General features: G+C 41.0%; 1 pseudogene; it reads left to right on the top strand.

The window, feature by feature from the left end:
- Positions 1-224: 224 nt before the first annotated feature.
- LOC100660926 (trace amine-associated receptor 8-like) lies at positions 225-1,412 on the top strand (annotated as a pseudogene).
- The last annotated feature ends 14,470 nt before the right edge of the window (positions 1,413-15,882 follow it).

Consider the following 15,882-nt stretch of genomic DNA (forward strand, 5'->3'; position numbering starts at 1 on the left):
CTTCAGTTGTTTAGATAAGGTAATTTCTGGGCTGATGAAAGTTTGTAGCAAATTTTCTTGTGATTAATCACCTGTTAGGGTTAGTTAGCCTTACTTACAGAAATAATGTATGAATTAAAGATAGACTAATGTTCTAAGCTTGGAATTTCTTTTCATAATTAAAATGGAAAAAAAGAACGTAAGGTGATATAATAAAAATAGTCATTCATATAGGCAGTTAGATTTTTTTTTTTTTTTTTAATTTTCAGAAGTGAAAATGATTCTTCCCTACCACCAGGAAGAGCAGAAACAGAGCAAGCATCAAACATCAGAACCATGAGCAGCAATATATCCCACCCTGTTGTGGTGCAGCTTTGCTACGAGAATGTGAATGGATCTTGTATTAAATCTCCCTACTCCCCTGAATCCCAGGTGCTTCTGTATGCAGCCTTTGGCTCTGCGTCTGTGCTGACTGTGTTTGGAAACCTCCTGGTCATGACATCAGTCCAGCATTTCAAGCAGCTGCACTCTCCAACCAACATTTTGATCGCTTCTTTGGCCTGTGCTGACTTTTTGGTGGAAGTGACCGTGATGCCCTTCAGCATGGTCAGATCTGTGGACAGCTGCTGGTACTTTGGAGCCCAATTTTGTACCCTTCACGGCTGTTGTGATGTGGCATTCTGCTACTCTTCTGTCTTCCACTTGTGCTTCATCTCCATCGACAGGTACATTGCTGTTACCGACCCTCTGGTCTATCCTACCAAGTTCACGGTGTCTGTGTCAGGAATATGAATCGGCATCTCCTGGATCCTGCCAATTATCTACAGCAGTGCCGTGTTCTACACTGGTGTGAACAATGATGGGATGGAGGATTTCGTAAGTGCCCTTAACTGCATAGGTGGCTGTCAAATCGTTGTAAACCGAGACTGGGTTTTGGTAGATTTTCTGTTATTCTTCATACCTACTCTTGTTATGATAATTCTTTACAGTAAGATTTTTCTTATAGCCAAACAACAAGCTATAAAAATTGAAACTACTAGTAGCAAAGCTGAATCATCATCAGAGAGTTACAAAGCCAGAGTGGCCGAGAGAGAGAAAAGCTGCTAAAACCCTGGGGGTCACAGTGGTCGCATTTATGATTTCATGGTTACCATATACTATTGATATATTAATCGATGCTTTTACAGGCTTAATAACCCCTGCCTATATTTGTGAGATTTGCTGCTGGAGTGCTTATTATAATTCTGCCGTGAATCCATTGATTTATGCTTTATTTTATCCTTGATTTAGGAAAGCTATAAAACTTATTTTAAGTGGTAAAGTATTAAAGAATAGCTCATCAATCATTAGTTTATTTTCAGAATAGGCATAAGCACTCCAATGAGATATTGAAGAATAGTTTCAAAATTATGATGAAATGAAATAAGAAATGAATAAAGGTGTTCAAAATAGGTAAAATATATTATTTTTTTTTTTTTTAAATTTTTATTGAGCTTCAAGTGAACATTTACCATTCCAATCAGTCTGTCACATGTAGGTTTACATACATCTTACTCCCTTCTCCCACTTGCTCTCCCCCTATTGAGTCAGCCCTTACAGTCTCTCGTTTCGTGCCAATTTTACCTTCTTCCCTCTCTCTCTATCTTCCCATCCCCCCTCCAGTCAAGAGTTGCCAACACACTCTCCCGTGTCCCCCTGATTTAATTAGCTCACTCTTCATCAGCATCTCTCTCCCCCCCACTGACCAGTCCTTTTCATGCTTGATGATTTGTCTTCGGGGTTGGTTCCTGTCCTGTGCCATCAGAAGTTCTGGGGAGCATTGTCTCTGGGATTCCTCTAGTCGCAATCATACCATTAGGTGTGGTCTTTTAATGAGAATTTGGGGTCTGTATCCCATTGGTCTCCTGCTCCCTCAGGAGTTGTCTCTTGTGCTCCCTGACAGGGCAGACATCGATTGTGGCCGGGCACCAACTTGTTCTTCTGGTCTGAGGATATTGTAGGTCTCTGGTTCAAGTGGCCCTTTCTGTCTCTTGGGTTCTTAGTTGTCGTGTGACCTTGGTGTTCTTCCTTTGCCTTTGCTCCCGGTGGGTTGAGACCAATTAATGTATTTTAGATGGCTGCTTGTTGGCATTTAGGACCCCAGGTGCCACAATTCAAAGTGGGATGCAGAGTGTTTTCATAATAGAATTGTTTTGCCCATTGATTTAGAAGTCCTCTCAAACCAAGTTCCCCAGACCCCAGCCCCTGCTTCGCTATCCTTTGAAGCTTTCATTTTATCTCGGAAACCTCTTTACTTTTAATCCTGTCCAATTAGGCTGACCTTCCTTGTTTTGAGTGTTGTCTTTCCCTTCACCCAAAGCAGTTCCCATCTACAGATTGATCAATAAAAAGCCCTCTCCCTCCCTCCCTCCCTCCCTCCCCCCTTTGTAACCACAAAAGTATGTGTTCTTTTCCGTTTTTTCTATTTCTCAAGATCTTATAATAGTGGTCTTATACAATATTTGTCCTTTTGCAACTGACTCATTTCGCTCAGCATAATGCCTTCCAGATTCCTCCATGTTATGAAATGTTTCAGAGATTCGTCACTGTTCTTTATCGATGCGTAGTATTCCATTGTGTGAATATACCACAATTTATTTACCCATTCGTCCGTTGATGGACATCTTGGTTGCTTCCAGCTTTTTGCTATTGTAAACAGAGCTGCAATAAACATGGGTGTGCATATATCTGTTTGTGTGAAGGGTCTTGTATTTTTAGGGTATATTCCGAGGAGTGGGATTTCTGGTTTGTATGGTAGTTCTATTTCTAACTGTTTAAGATAACGCCAGATGGATTTCCACAGTGGTTGTACCATTTTACAATCCCACCAGCAGTGTATGAGAGTTCCAGTCTCTCCGCAGCCTCTCCAACATTTATTATTTTGTGATTTTTGAATTAATGCCAGTCTAGTTGGTGTCAGATGGAATCTCATCGTAGTTTTAATTTGCATTTCTCTAATGACTAATGATCGAGAGCATTTTCTCATGTATCTGTTGGCTGCCTGAATATCTTCTTTAGTGAAATGTGTGTTCATATCCTTTGCCCACTTCTTGATTGGGTTGTTTGTCTTTTTGTGGTTGAGTTTGGACAGAATCATGTAGATTTTAGAGATCAGGCGCTGGTCTGAGATGTCATAGCTGAATATTCTTTCCCAGTCTGTAGGTGGTCTTTTTACTCTTTTGGTGAAGTCTTTAGATGAGCATAGGTGTTTGATTTTTAGGAGCTCCCAGTTATCGGGTTTCTCTTCATCATTTTTGGTAATGTTTTGTATTCTGTTTATGCCCTGTATTAGGGCTCCTAGGGTAGATCCTATTTTTTCTTCCAAGATTTTTATCGTTTTAGTCTTTATGTTTAGGTCTTTGATCCACTTGGAGTTAGTTTTTGTGCATGGTGTGAGGTATGGGTCCTGTTTCATTCTTTTGCAAATGGATATCCAGGTATGCCAGCACCATTTGTTAAAAAGACTATTATTTCCCCAATTGACTGACACTGGTCCTTTGTCAAATATCAGCTGCTCATACGTGGATGGATTTATATCTGGATTCTCAATTCTGTTCCATTGGTCTATGTGCCTGTTGTTGTACCAGTACCAGGCTGTTTTGACTACTGTAGCTATATAATAGGTTCTGAAATCAGGTAGGGTGAGGCCTCCCACTTTCTTCTTCTTTTTCAGTAATGTTTTGCTTATCCGGGGATTCTTTCCTTTCCATATGAAATTAGTGATTTGTTTCTCTATTCCCTTAAAGTATGACATTGGTATTTGGATTGGAAGTGCGTTGTATGTATAAATGGCTTTTGGTAGAATAGACATTTTTACTATGTTGAGTCTTCCTATCCATGAGCAGGGTATGTTTTTCCATTTAAGCGTGTCCTTTTGAATTTCTTGTAGCAGAGTTTTATAGTTTTCTTTGTATAGGTCTTTTACATCCTTGGTAAGATTTATTCCTAAGTATTTTATCTTCTTGGGGGCTACTGTGAATGGTATTGATTTGGTTATTTCCTCTTCGGTGTTCTTTTTGTTGATGTAGAGGAATCCAAGTGATTTTTGTATGTTTATTTTATATCCTGAGACTCTTCCAAACTCTTCTATTAGTTTCAGTAGTTTTCTGGAGGATTTCTTAGGGTTTTCCATGTATACGATCATGTCATCTGCAAATAGTGATAGCTTTACTTCCTCCTTACCAATCTGAATACCCTTTATTTCTTTGTCTAGCCTAATTGCCCTGGCTAGGACTTCAAGTACGATGTTGAATAAGAGCGGTGATAAAGGGCATCCTTGTCTGGTTCCCGTTCTCAAGGGAAACGCTTTCAGGTTCTCTCCATTTAGAGTGATATTGGCCGTTGGCTTTGCATATATGCCCTTTATTATGTTGAGGAATTTTCCTTCAATTCCTATTTTGGTGAGAGTTTTTATCATAAATGGGTGTTGGACTTTGTCAAATGCCTTTTCTGCATCAATTGATAAGATCATGTGGTTTTTGTCTTTTGTTTTATTTATGTGATGGATTACATTAATGGTTTTTCTGATATTAAACCAGCCTTGCATACCTGGTATAAATCCCACTTGATCAGGGTGAATTATTTTTTTGATGTGTTGTTGGATTCTATTGGCTAGAATTTTATTAAGGATTTTTGCATCTATGTTCATGAGGGATATAGGTCTAAAATTTTCTTTTTTTGTAATGTCTTTACCTGGTTTTGGTATCAGGGAGATGGTAGCTTCATAGAATGAGTTGGGTAGTATTCCGTCTTTTTCTATACTTTGAAATACCTTCAATAGTAATGGTGTTAAGTCTTCTCTGAAGGTTTGGTAGAACTCTGCAGTGAAGCCATCTGGTCCAGGACTTTTTTTTGTTGGGAGTTTTTTGATTACCATTTCAATCTCTTTTTTTGTTATGGGTCTATTTAGTTGTTCTACTTCTGTATGTGTTAGTTCAGGTAAGTAGTGTTGTTCCAAGAATTTATCCATTTCTTCTAGGTTTTCAAATTTGTTAGAGTACAATTTTATGTAGTAATCTGATATGATTCTTTTGATTTCATTTGGTTCTGTTGTGATGTGGTCCTTCTCGTTTCTTATTCGGGTTATTTGTTTCCTTTCCTGTTTTTCTTTAGTCAGTCTAGCCAATGGTTTATCAATTTTGTTAATTTTTTCAAAGAACCAGCTTTTGGCTTTGTTAATTCTTTCAATTGTTTTTCTGTTCTCTAATTCATTTAGTTCAGCTCTAATTTTTATTATTTGTTTTCTTCGGGTGCCTGATGGATTCTTTTGTTGCTCACTTTCTATTTGCTCAAGTTGTCGGGACAGTTCTCTGATTTTGGCTCTTTCTTCTTTTTGTATGTGTGCATTTATCGATATAAATTGGCCTCTGAGCACTGCTTTTGCTGTGTCCCAGAGGTTTTGATAGGAAGTATTTTCATTCTCGTTGCTTTCTAAGAATTTCCTTATTCCCTCCTTGATGTCTTCTATAACCCAGTCTTTTTTCAGGAGGGTATTGTTCATTTTCCAAGTATTTGATTTCTTTTCCCTAGTTTTTCTGTTATTGATTTCTAGCTTCATTGCCTTGTGGTCTGAGAAGATGCTTTGTAATATTTCGATGTTTTGGATTCTGCAAAGATTTGTTTTATGCCCTAATATGTGGTCTATTCTAGAGAATGTTCCATGTGCGCTAGAAAAAAAAGTATATTTTGCAGCAGTTGGGTGGAGAGTTCTGTATAAGTCAATGAGGTCAAGTTGGTTGATTGTTGTAAGTAGGTCTTCCGTGTCTCTATTGAGCTTCTTACTGGATGTCCTGTCCTTCTCCGAAAGTGGTGTGTTGAAGTCTCCTACTATATATGTGGAGGTGTCTATCTCACTTTTCAATTCTGTTAAAATTTGATTTATGTATCTTGCAGCCCTGTCATTAGGTGCGTAAATATTTAATATGGTTATGTCTTCCTGATCAATTGTCCCTTTTATCATTATATAGTGTCCTTCTTTATCCTTTGTGGCGGATTTAAGTCTAAAGTCTATTTTGTCAGAAATTAATATTGCTACTCCTCTTCTTTTTTGCTTATTGTTTGCTTGATATATTTTTTTCCATCCTTTGAGTTTTAGTTTGTTTGTGTCTCTAAGTCTAAGGTGTGTCTCTTGTAGGCAGCATATAGATGGATCGTGTTTTTTTATCCAGTCCGTGACTCTCTGTCTCTTTATTGGTGCATTTAGTCCATTTACATTCAGCGTAATTATAGATAAGTAAGTTTTTAGTGCTGTCATTTTGATGCCTTTTTATGTGTGTTGTTGGCCATTTCATTTTTCCACATGCTTTTTTGTGCTGAGACGTTTTTCTTAGTAGCTTGTGAGATCCTCATTTTCATAATGTTTAACTTTGTGTTTATTGAGTCGTTACGTTTTTCTTGGCTTTTTTCTTGAGTTATGGAATTGATATTCCTTTTTGTGGTTACCTTTTTATTTACCCCTATTTTTCTAAGTAAAAACCTAACTTGTATCCTTCTATTTCGCCTTGTATCACTCTCCATTTGGCAGTTCATTGCCTCCTATATTTAGTTCCTCTTTTTGATTATTTTGATCGTTTAGCTATTGATTTCCATGATTTCCTGTTGTGTGTATTATTTTGTTTATTTATTTATTTTTTAGAATTAGTCTTAATTTGTTTGTTTTTGTGCTTTCCCTGTTTGAGTTGCGTTGATATCAGGACGTTCTGTTTTGTGACCTTGTATTGTGCTGGTACCTGATATTATTGGTCATCAGGCCAAACAATCTCCTTTAGCATTTCTTGCAGTCTTGGTTTAGTTTTTGCAAATTCTCTAAACTTGTGTTTATCTGTAAATATCTTAATTTCTCCTTCATATTTCAGAGAGAGTTTTGCTGGATATATGATCCTTGGTTGGCAGTTTTTCTCGTTTAGTGCTCTGTATATGTCGTCCCATTCCCTTCTTGCCTGCATGGTTTCTGCTGAGTAGTCTGAACTTATTCTTATTGATTCTCCCTTGAAGGAAACCTTTCTTTTCTCCCTGGCTGCTTTTAAAATTTTCTGTTTGTCTTTGGTTTTGGCAAGTTTGATGATGATATGTCTTGGTGTTTTTCTTTTTGGATCAATCTTAAATGGGGTTCGATGAGCATCTTGGATAGATATCCTTTCTTCTTTCATGATGTCAGGGAAGTTTTGTGTCAGGAGTTCTTCAACTATTTTCTCTGTGTTTTCTGTCCCCCCTCCCTGTTCTGGGACTCCAATCACTCGCAAGTTATCCTTCTTGATAGAGTCCCACATGATTCTTAGGGTTTCTTCATTTTTTTTAATTCTTTTATCTGATTTTTTTCCAGCTATGTTGGTGTTGTTTCCCTGGTCCTCCAGAAGTCCCAGTCTACATTCTAATTGCTCGAGTCTGCTCCTCTGACTTTCTATTGCGTTGTCAAATTCTGTAATTTTATTGTTAATCTTTTGGATTTCTACATGCTGTCTCTCTATGGATTCTTGCAACTTGTTAATTTTTCCACTATGTTCTTGAATAATCTTTTTGAGTTCTTCAACAGTTTTATCAGTGTGTTCCTTGGCTTTTTCTGCATTTATCCTAATTTCATTTGTGATATCTTTAAGCATTCTGTAAATTAGTTTTTTATATTCTGTATCTGATAATTCCAGGATTGTATCTTCATTTGGGAAAGATTTTGATTCTTTTGTTTGGGGGGTTGGAGAAGCTGTCATGGTCTGTTTCTTTATGTGGTTTGATATGGACTGCTGTCTCCGAGCCATCACTGGGAAACTAGATTTTCCAAGTAGTCAGCTAAAAAAAAATGCAGTCAGATCCCTATCTGAATTCTCTCTCTGGCTCCGGGTATTCGGATGTTAATGGGGTCGCCTGCGGAGGGTGGGGGAGGGATCTGAGAGCTAGGAGTGTAGCACCACAGAATATAGAGCTGAACACCACGTTCACACTCCGCCCCCGTTCGCCAAAATCCGGGCTGGACGGGTCCCTGGCTAGGACACTGCTTTCCTTACTCGGAAACCAGTCCCTTCCTCCTGGGGACTTCCTCCGGTGCGCGGCACCGCTCGTGGGCACTGGGTGGGCGTTTCCCGCACGAACGGGTGGGCCCGCCCCCAGGGTCTATTCAGGCGATTATAATTAGATCCCGCGGTCACGCCCCGCCTGTGCGTGCGCCCAAATCCCAGCGGGATGACTTCCGGGTTGAGACGCTGCTTTCCCTGTTCGGGAACCAGTCACTTCCTCCCCGGGACTTCTCCTTCCGGAGCGCCCCACCTCTCGCGCGAACTGGGTTGGCGTCACCTGCACGGCCAGGTGGGCCCGCCCCCTGGGTCAATTCAGGGCAATAAAAATGGACTCCGTGCTCACGCCCCGCTCGTGCGCGCGCCCAAGCCCCGGCAGGACGGAACCCCGTCTGGGACGCTACTTTCTGCGCTTTGGGACCAATCAGTTCCTCCGCACGGCCAGGTGGGCCCGCCCCCTGGGTCAATTCAGGGCGATAAAAATGGACTCCGCGCTCACGGCCCGCTCGTGCGCGCGCCCAAGCCCCAGCAGGGCGGCACTCTGTCTGGGACGCTAGTTTCTGCGCTTTGGGACCAATCAGTTCCTCCCGGGGACTTCTCCTTCCAGTGTGCCACACCTCTCGCGCAAACTGGGAGGGCGTCACTCGCACGACCAGGTGTTCCCGCCCTCTGGGTCAATTCAGGGTAATAAAAATGGACCCCGCGCTCATGCCCCGCGCGCGCGCGCGCGCATGCCCAGATCGCAGCGGAATGGCTCCCCGTCTGGGATGCTGCTTTCCCTGTTTTGAGACCAGACACCTCCGGGGATTTCTCCCTCTGGTGTGCCGTGCCACACGCGCGGACTGGGTGCGCGTCCTCCCGCACGAACGCGTGGGCCCCGCCCTGGGGTCACTCCAGGGAAACACAGCTGACCCCCCCCCCCCCGCGCGCGCCCCGTCGGCTTCTCGCCTAACTCCCGGCGGACGGCACGGCACCCCAGCTGGGACGCTGTTCTCCCCCCTCTCAGATCAGTCACTGCCTCCCGGGTGTTTCTCCCTCCGGCTGCGCCCCTACGCCGCCCGAGCCAACCTGCTAGGCTTCCTCCCGGGATGGGTTCGGGGGGGAAGGGGTGGGCCCCCTTTCTGTGCCGTCTGCCCCCCTGGGCTCTGCCCCAGATCGAGCTCCGAAGGTCACCTGCCTGGTGCGCTGGCTCCTAGTTCTGAAAACAGTCGCTGTCTGCCCGTATTTGTTCGTCCTCCGTCTCTAAGTCTGTGCTTGTTGTTCAGAGTTCATAGATTGTTATGTATGTGATCGATTCCCTTGTTTTTCCGAGTCTTTGTTGCAAGAGGGATCCGCGGGAGCGTCCACCTAGTCCGCCATCTTGGCCCCCCCCAAAATATATTATTTTTTAAATTGCCAGCAAAAACAGTGATAGAAGGTGCCTCCACTGAACCACTGTAAAGGTATTTACTGCCCTAAATAATAAATGAAAAAGTGTTCTTGTATGCCGCCTGCCTTGATGCATGATACACTCCCTTGCCTCACGCACTTATTCTTCCAATTCACTGATTTCTGAAGCTCATTTGATGTGAAATCTCTAATCATTTTCTCTTTTATTCCCAACTCTTATTTATCTTTAAATATGCTTCACATTCTTTTTTTGCGACACAGTCCAGGTATGATGGTCCTCCCCCCGTTCTCTTCATTTGCTCTTCCTTTTGTGACTAAGTCTCCCTGTTCCTCCACTGTCAGCACCTTCCTGGACCTGTGGGGACAAAAGGTGGACCTCTCCTGCTTCATGGCTAGGCAGAATCTTGGAGTGTTCACCTGTCTTACTGTGGGATCAGCAACTCAGCCTAGGAGTCAGATACTAACTATAGACATCATACAGGAATTCTGCAAGTAGAAAAAATTACCTCACAAAGGCTGGCACAGTGCTCAGTAGCAAATGGAAATTTTGAAAATAAAAGAATTGTCATGATAGGGTTGTGGCAGTGATCACTAACAATGGTCATTTCTAGATCAACTCTTCTCACCTGAAAATAGTGTGAAGTCCTTGTCTCCAGAAGGTTGTAGAGTCATGAATTCTAGTCTAATACTTTCAGAACGTTGAAAAGGAGCATAAAGAATGGATCACATAATTTACATGTTGTTCTCTTAAATGTTTTACTCTCATTGATTAAATAATAGTCTTTTTGGAATACAGACCTAGAGTATTTTATATGATAAAACTAAATTATAGTAGAGTAGTGGCATAAACCATTTTTTGTCTGTTGTTTAACCATGGAGTCACTAGGTAATATGACGGAAGTATTTTTCTTCAATGGTTTTCAGTGAGACTTTCTTTTCTAACAAATTGTGGGCATACATTACATGCAAATACCTGTGTTAAGACAGTGAAGGAAAAAAAATGTTATAGGTAATGGGGTGAGAAAAACACACAGTGAATCACATCATTGAGAGTCAAAAACAGATGTGCTAATACCTATGAGCAGAGGAGTAGTTACTATTGCAAGACTGGCATATGGTGGTGGTCATTCTATAGGATTACCTTCTCACCCACATGTGACCTCATAGCCTGAGTGACTAAAAGAGGGGTTTAAGAAAACTTTTTTTGTTTGTTTGTTTCGAGAAATAAATTTAAGTGAGCCTTCAAGCATATTTGGAACTGCATAGGCATATGGGACTGAGGATTAACTTCCATCTCTGTGGGGCTGGGCTTGTCAAATTGGAAAACAATGAGGAAACTAGTAAATCAGTACAGTATCTTGCTATCACTTAGTATACTCAAGAAGTCAGACTAGCTGTGGCAGATTAAAAAATGGGTATCACGGTCCCTATTTTCAGAATATAGAGGAGAAACAAAAATAATTAAGTGAAAGAGTTGGATAATAGTTCCATTCAATAAATGTCCCACAGAATTATATTGTTGCCAAATTAAATTATAGATAATGAGGGCAAAATTTTGAAATTTATCCTAAGTACAAGCAAAATACGATTTTTTAACGAATGATGCCAAAACCTCTAATTCAATTCTAAAAGTAGAGATTCTGTTAAGCATGAAGTGAGTATAAGGAACTTTAAAAAAGAGAGGGAAGATAGATTAGATTTTTCCATATCCCTTATGATCCGAACCCATTGCTGTTGTGTTGATTCCATCTCATAGAGACCCTATAGGAAAGAGTAGAACTGCCCCATAGGGTTTCCAAGGAATAGCTGGTGAATTTGAACTGCCAACCTTTTGGTTACCACCTGAGCTCCTAACCACTACACCACCAGGGCCCCTCTTTCATGGGAGTCTTTCCTCAATATAACTATACCAGATATGCTGATGACTGCTTTCTGACCACGCAAGCATATATCATGCTTTTGTTAGTACCACACCATAAGCCTCCTGGCAATAGATGACTAATGAGTGCTGTACACATGATTCCAGGAAAAAATACCTATAGGCTGGGTAAACCAAAAAGCCAACACCAAACCCAGTGCCATCGAGCCGATGGCGTAATTGTTAAGTGCGATGGCTGCTAACCAAAGGGTCTGCAGTTCTAATCGGCCAGGCGCTCTTTGGAAACTCTGAAGGGCAGTTCTACTCTGTCCTATAGGGTCCCTATGAGTATGAGTGATAGGCTGGGTGGAGTCCATCATATTAGCACCCCAGAGAATATCAACTAAGACACCAAAGCATGCTAATACCCAACGTGAAAATGAAGGTTACTGGCGCTCTCATAACCCAGAACTAAAACCATTCCCAAAGCCTACTCTTTAGACAAAGATTAGACTTGCCTATCAAACATAAAATTATACTCGTGAAGAGTGTGCTTCTTAATTCAAGCAGATATGGGGACCAAAACGGCGCTCCTGTCCGGAGGCAGGATGAGAAGGCAGGAACGGACAGGAGTTGGTTGAATGGGCACAAGAAACCTGGGGTGCAAAGAGGAGTGTGCTGTCACATTATAAGGATTGCAACCAATGTTGCATAACAATACGTGCATAAATATTTGTATGAGAAATTAACTTGAGCTGTGAACTTTTACCTAAAGCACAATTAAAAAAAAAAAAGAAAAGAAAGCCCCTCGATCTTGCCTAGTTCCTACTTCTCTAAGTTCTGATTTCTCATTGAATCCTTCATGAATGTGATCAAATATATTCAGTAGCAGAATTCAGCACATGCTTACAGGTAAAACATTAAAAACATTCTTTTTAGGATCCGGATAAAGGCAAGACGGACTAACATCCCACACTGTATAAAAATTGTTTCAGAAGCTCCAGTTGATGTAATTAGACAATAGAAATAAATTCAAAAATAGGAAGTTATAATATCATTGTTTTGAGATGACATGACTGAGAAGAAATTTGTGTTAGTCACTTTGTTACTACTGAGAACTAGTCCAATAACTTTTTCCCTGACATAGAAACACAGAAATACAGACATACAATCTCCATAGTTATTTAGTTTACTGAATTTGTAAGTGTACTCAATGACTTTGGGTTATATTACATATATCATCTGAGACAATTTTTCTATTACATTTACTAACAATTCTGTATGTGGGACATCTGCTCCCCATAATGGTGAACTAGGTCATGTAGACCAATCTTCTTGCAGAGAACGACTAAAAGGTCTGGAAAAAGTATAAACTGAAATCATATAGAACCTGTACTCTAACCATAAGAAAATCAAGCTAAAAATAAAAAAAAAAAAGGGAGGGGGGGAGTTCTATGTGGTTGGAAATCTAGTGGATCACTTTTAAATAAATATCTTGGCTTAGACTCTCAGAAAACAGAGGTGAGGCTAGACTTAACTGTTAATGTTTTATTGGGAGCTAAAATCCCAAGTTATCAGAATGAAGGCAAAGGCAAGTAAGACACTGAAGAATGGAAAAGCAAATACAAGATGAGACTTTATTGAAATGATCTTAGTTTCTCAAGCCTCAAAGAACAGGCCTGGCTATGTGAAAGTCTACTGAGAGACTGACAAAAAAAAAAAAAAAATTATATGCTGGCTCCCTCCTGGCTCCTGGCTCCTGGCTCCTGGCTCCTGGCTCCTGGCTCCTGGCTCCTGGCTCCTGGCTCCTGGCTCCTGGCTCCTGGCTCCTGCAGGTCAAAACACATGTCATGGAAAGTTCATTCCCTAAAATTTCAGGGATTTTCATTTCGTCACTCTGAAAAAGTGAGTTCCCACCTGGAAGTAGGTCCAACCAGTCTCTAGGCATTGGCCTCAAGCAGTGGTACCGTATGGTACCAATGGATTTGGTGGGTTGGTGATAGCTTAGTCAGAATAAGCAGTCAAGAATGAGACAGAGAAAATCTGAGAATGCAGAAAAGATGGTCCCATACAAAAACCCACAGAACAAGAACAAATTAAAATGAAAATCAGAAAATATTATAAACTGAATGATGACAAAAACATGACAAAATAACAAAATTTATGGGATGTAGGTAGACTTTTTCTAATTTCGGTTGTGATGAAATAGCTTGTATCAGACTATTCCTCCCACTGACAACAATTACAAACCTCAAATGAACTCATAGAACAGGTGTTTGAAATACCGGATTGCCACCAAGAGAGTCAGGACTTGGTGGCCCAGAATATTGGGAGAAGGGAAACACATGGAGATGAGCTGGACCTTCTCCAGAGCATTTTATACTCAGGACATCAATTCCTACTGTGACATGTAGAGGCTAAACAGAAAGAAGTGGCCTAAAGCTTTCAATAGTCTCAAATTGCTGGGGGGACAAAATTGCATTTATGGAACCAAGGAGAACTCAATGCTTGAGAAGCCAAGTTCCAGAAGAAATGACAATAGCAGAGAAGTACATTCGGCACTCTGCAATACTTTTACCCTTGAGACTTTTTTTTTCTCATGAATTCTAAGCTGCCCTGTGGCTTGATTCAGAGAAACAAAGAATAAAACAATTGCTATGAAGTAAAAGCTCAACAGAGCTTTGAAACTCTCATATAGCTGAAGAGGCAATAATTTAAGTTCGGGACCTGCCAAGGAGGACAGACAAAGGTGAACACCCAGGAATTCAGGTAAGACCCTTGGGAGACATTCATTTCTTGGCTTCCCTTGCATATCACCACGGTCCACGTTGGATCTTCTTGTTCTTTCTCCTTCCACAAATGGTTGCAGATGAGAACGGTTAACTGAAAGTCACGTGGTGAAATGGGCAGACCCACAAACTGAAAGGAGTCTGGTTTTTAAATTTTAACTTGGAAGAGAACAGCCTGCCCATCAGAAACACCCATTTTGGACTTTACACAAGCAAGAAATAAACATCTATTATATTTGGGACATTATATTTTCAGGAGGTATCTATATAGTACTATAGTAGTTAACATTCCCTTTATAGTTCCTTTGATATCCAATGTTCCTATTGGCCTGTGATCTTTCCCTCAATTTAGGCCCCAGCTAAGGCTTCACTTCTAATTGCTTTAATTGAAGATGAGGGAAAAACATTTTCCTTTTTTTTTTCTGGAGTCGCAAATGCTCTGGCCTTTTGGGAAGGGAAAGAGCTGTTCTGCATAGACAGCTCAATAGGTTTGGTGGAAGATATAGGTCATAGCAAAGCTTCCCAGACTGAGAGTGGAAAAAATCATTGGAGGGCAACGAATGAGTGAGATAATACTGTGGGTCCCTGAGAGAGAAGTACCCCATCTCTCCCTGGGTATGGTATGTGTGGAGAGAGGAGTAATAACTGATAAGCCAAGTAGGTTTAACAGGAAGGGGACCCAAGTGCAATGGGAGTTTACTCTCCTTTTCCTCCTGAACAGAGCTCGTTGTTGTTAGTTGCCATTGAGTCAATTCAGACTCATGGCGACTCAATGTGTGTGGAGTAGAACTGTTCCATAGGGTTTCAAGACTGTGAGGTCTCAGAAGCAGATCTCCAGGCCTACCATCTGATGTTCCTCTGGATAGGTTTGATCAACCAATCTTTCGGTTAGTAGTTGAGGGCTTAACCATTTGTACCACCTAGTTGGAGAACTTAGACATTATTAAGTCCACAGAGGAGAGGTGGTCATATCGGTTGTCAAAGCATGAATCCTGAAACAGCTTTATACAGCTGCCCACCGTTCTCCTACAGTGCAGGGACAGTGGAAGCTTCTTGAGCCCAAGAGTAGCATAAAGTGATGACAGGACTTAGAAATGCCTACCAAATGCTCCATGGCCTAACGTGGCCCAGGAATAGCTGAATGACCCCATTTGTCTGAAGAACACTGGAACTGGCTGATACGTAGCCTGAGCTAAAGGAGACTTATGACCAGGAACAAGGGATGACTGCTGTGCCATGACTGCACCAATGTTTACAGAGCAGATGGGACACATCAGTGAACATCAACGAGGATGGATGATCACCCAAACCAGACTCTACTCCATGAATCCAATACTGATGCCTGGGCAACTGAGCGGAAGGCAGATAAATCCAAATAGACTGAGATTAAATTTTTATCACCTGGAAATAAGGGAGTGCCTAACACATTAAATTCATTTATAGGTGCAGAGAATGGAGGCTAAGTCCATAGAATAGGAGCTAAACTGCTTGGATACAAATCCCTGGGATCATCATTTACTAGGAGAGTGACCTTGGGAAAGTTATTAACTTCTCAGTGCCTCAGCCTCATCAACTATAAAATGGGAAAAATAATAGTGTCAACTTCATGGTTTCTTTGTGTTTGACAATTTGGTGACATAATAAATGTAAACCACCTAGATATAAAACTAAAAAAACTAAACCCACCTAGATATAGCAGGTGTTTAAAAGCTGTTTGCTAACATTATGGTAATAGTTGCATGAACAATAAAGTTACATTTTTTGCACACCTTAATCTGTGTTCTGTGATTCATAGAGGCTACTTGTACGGCTTTTCCAGAACTTC

The sequence above is a fragment of the Loxodonta africana genome, chromosome 1 (genome assembly GCF_030014295.1).
Source record: "Loxodonta africana isolate mLoxAfr1 chromosome 1, mLoxAfr1.hap2, whole genome shotgun sequence".
In the NCBI taxonomy this organism is placed as follows: domain Eukaryota; kingdom Metazoa; phylum Chordata; class Mammalia; order Proboscidea; family Elephantidae; genus Loxodonta; species Loxodonta africana.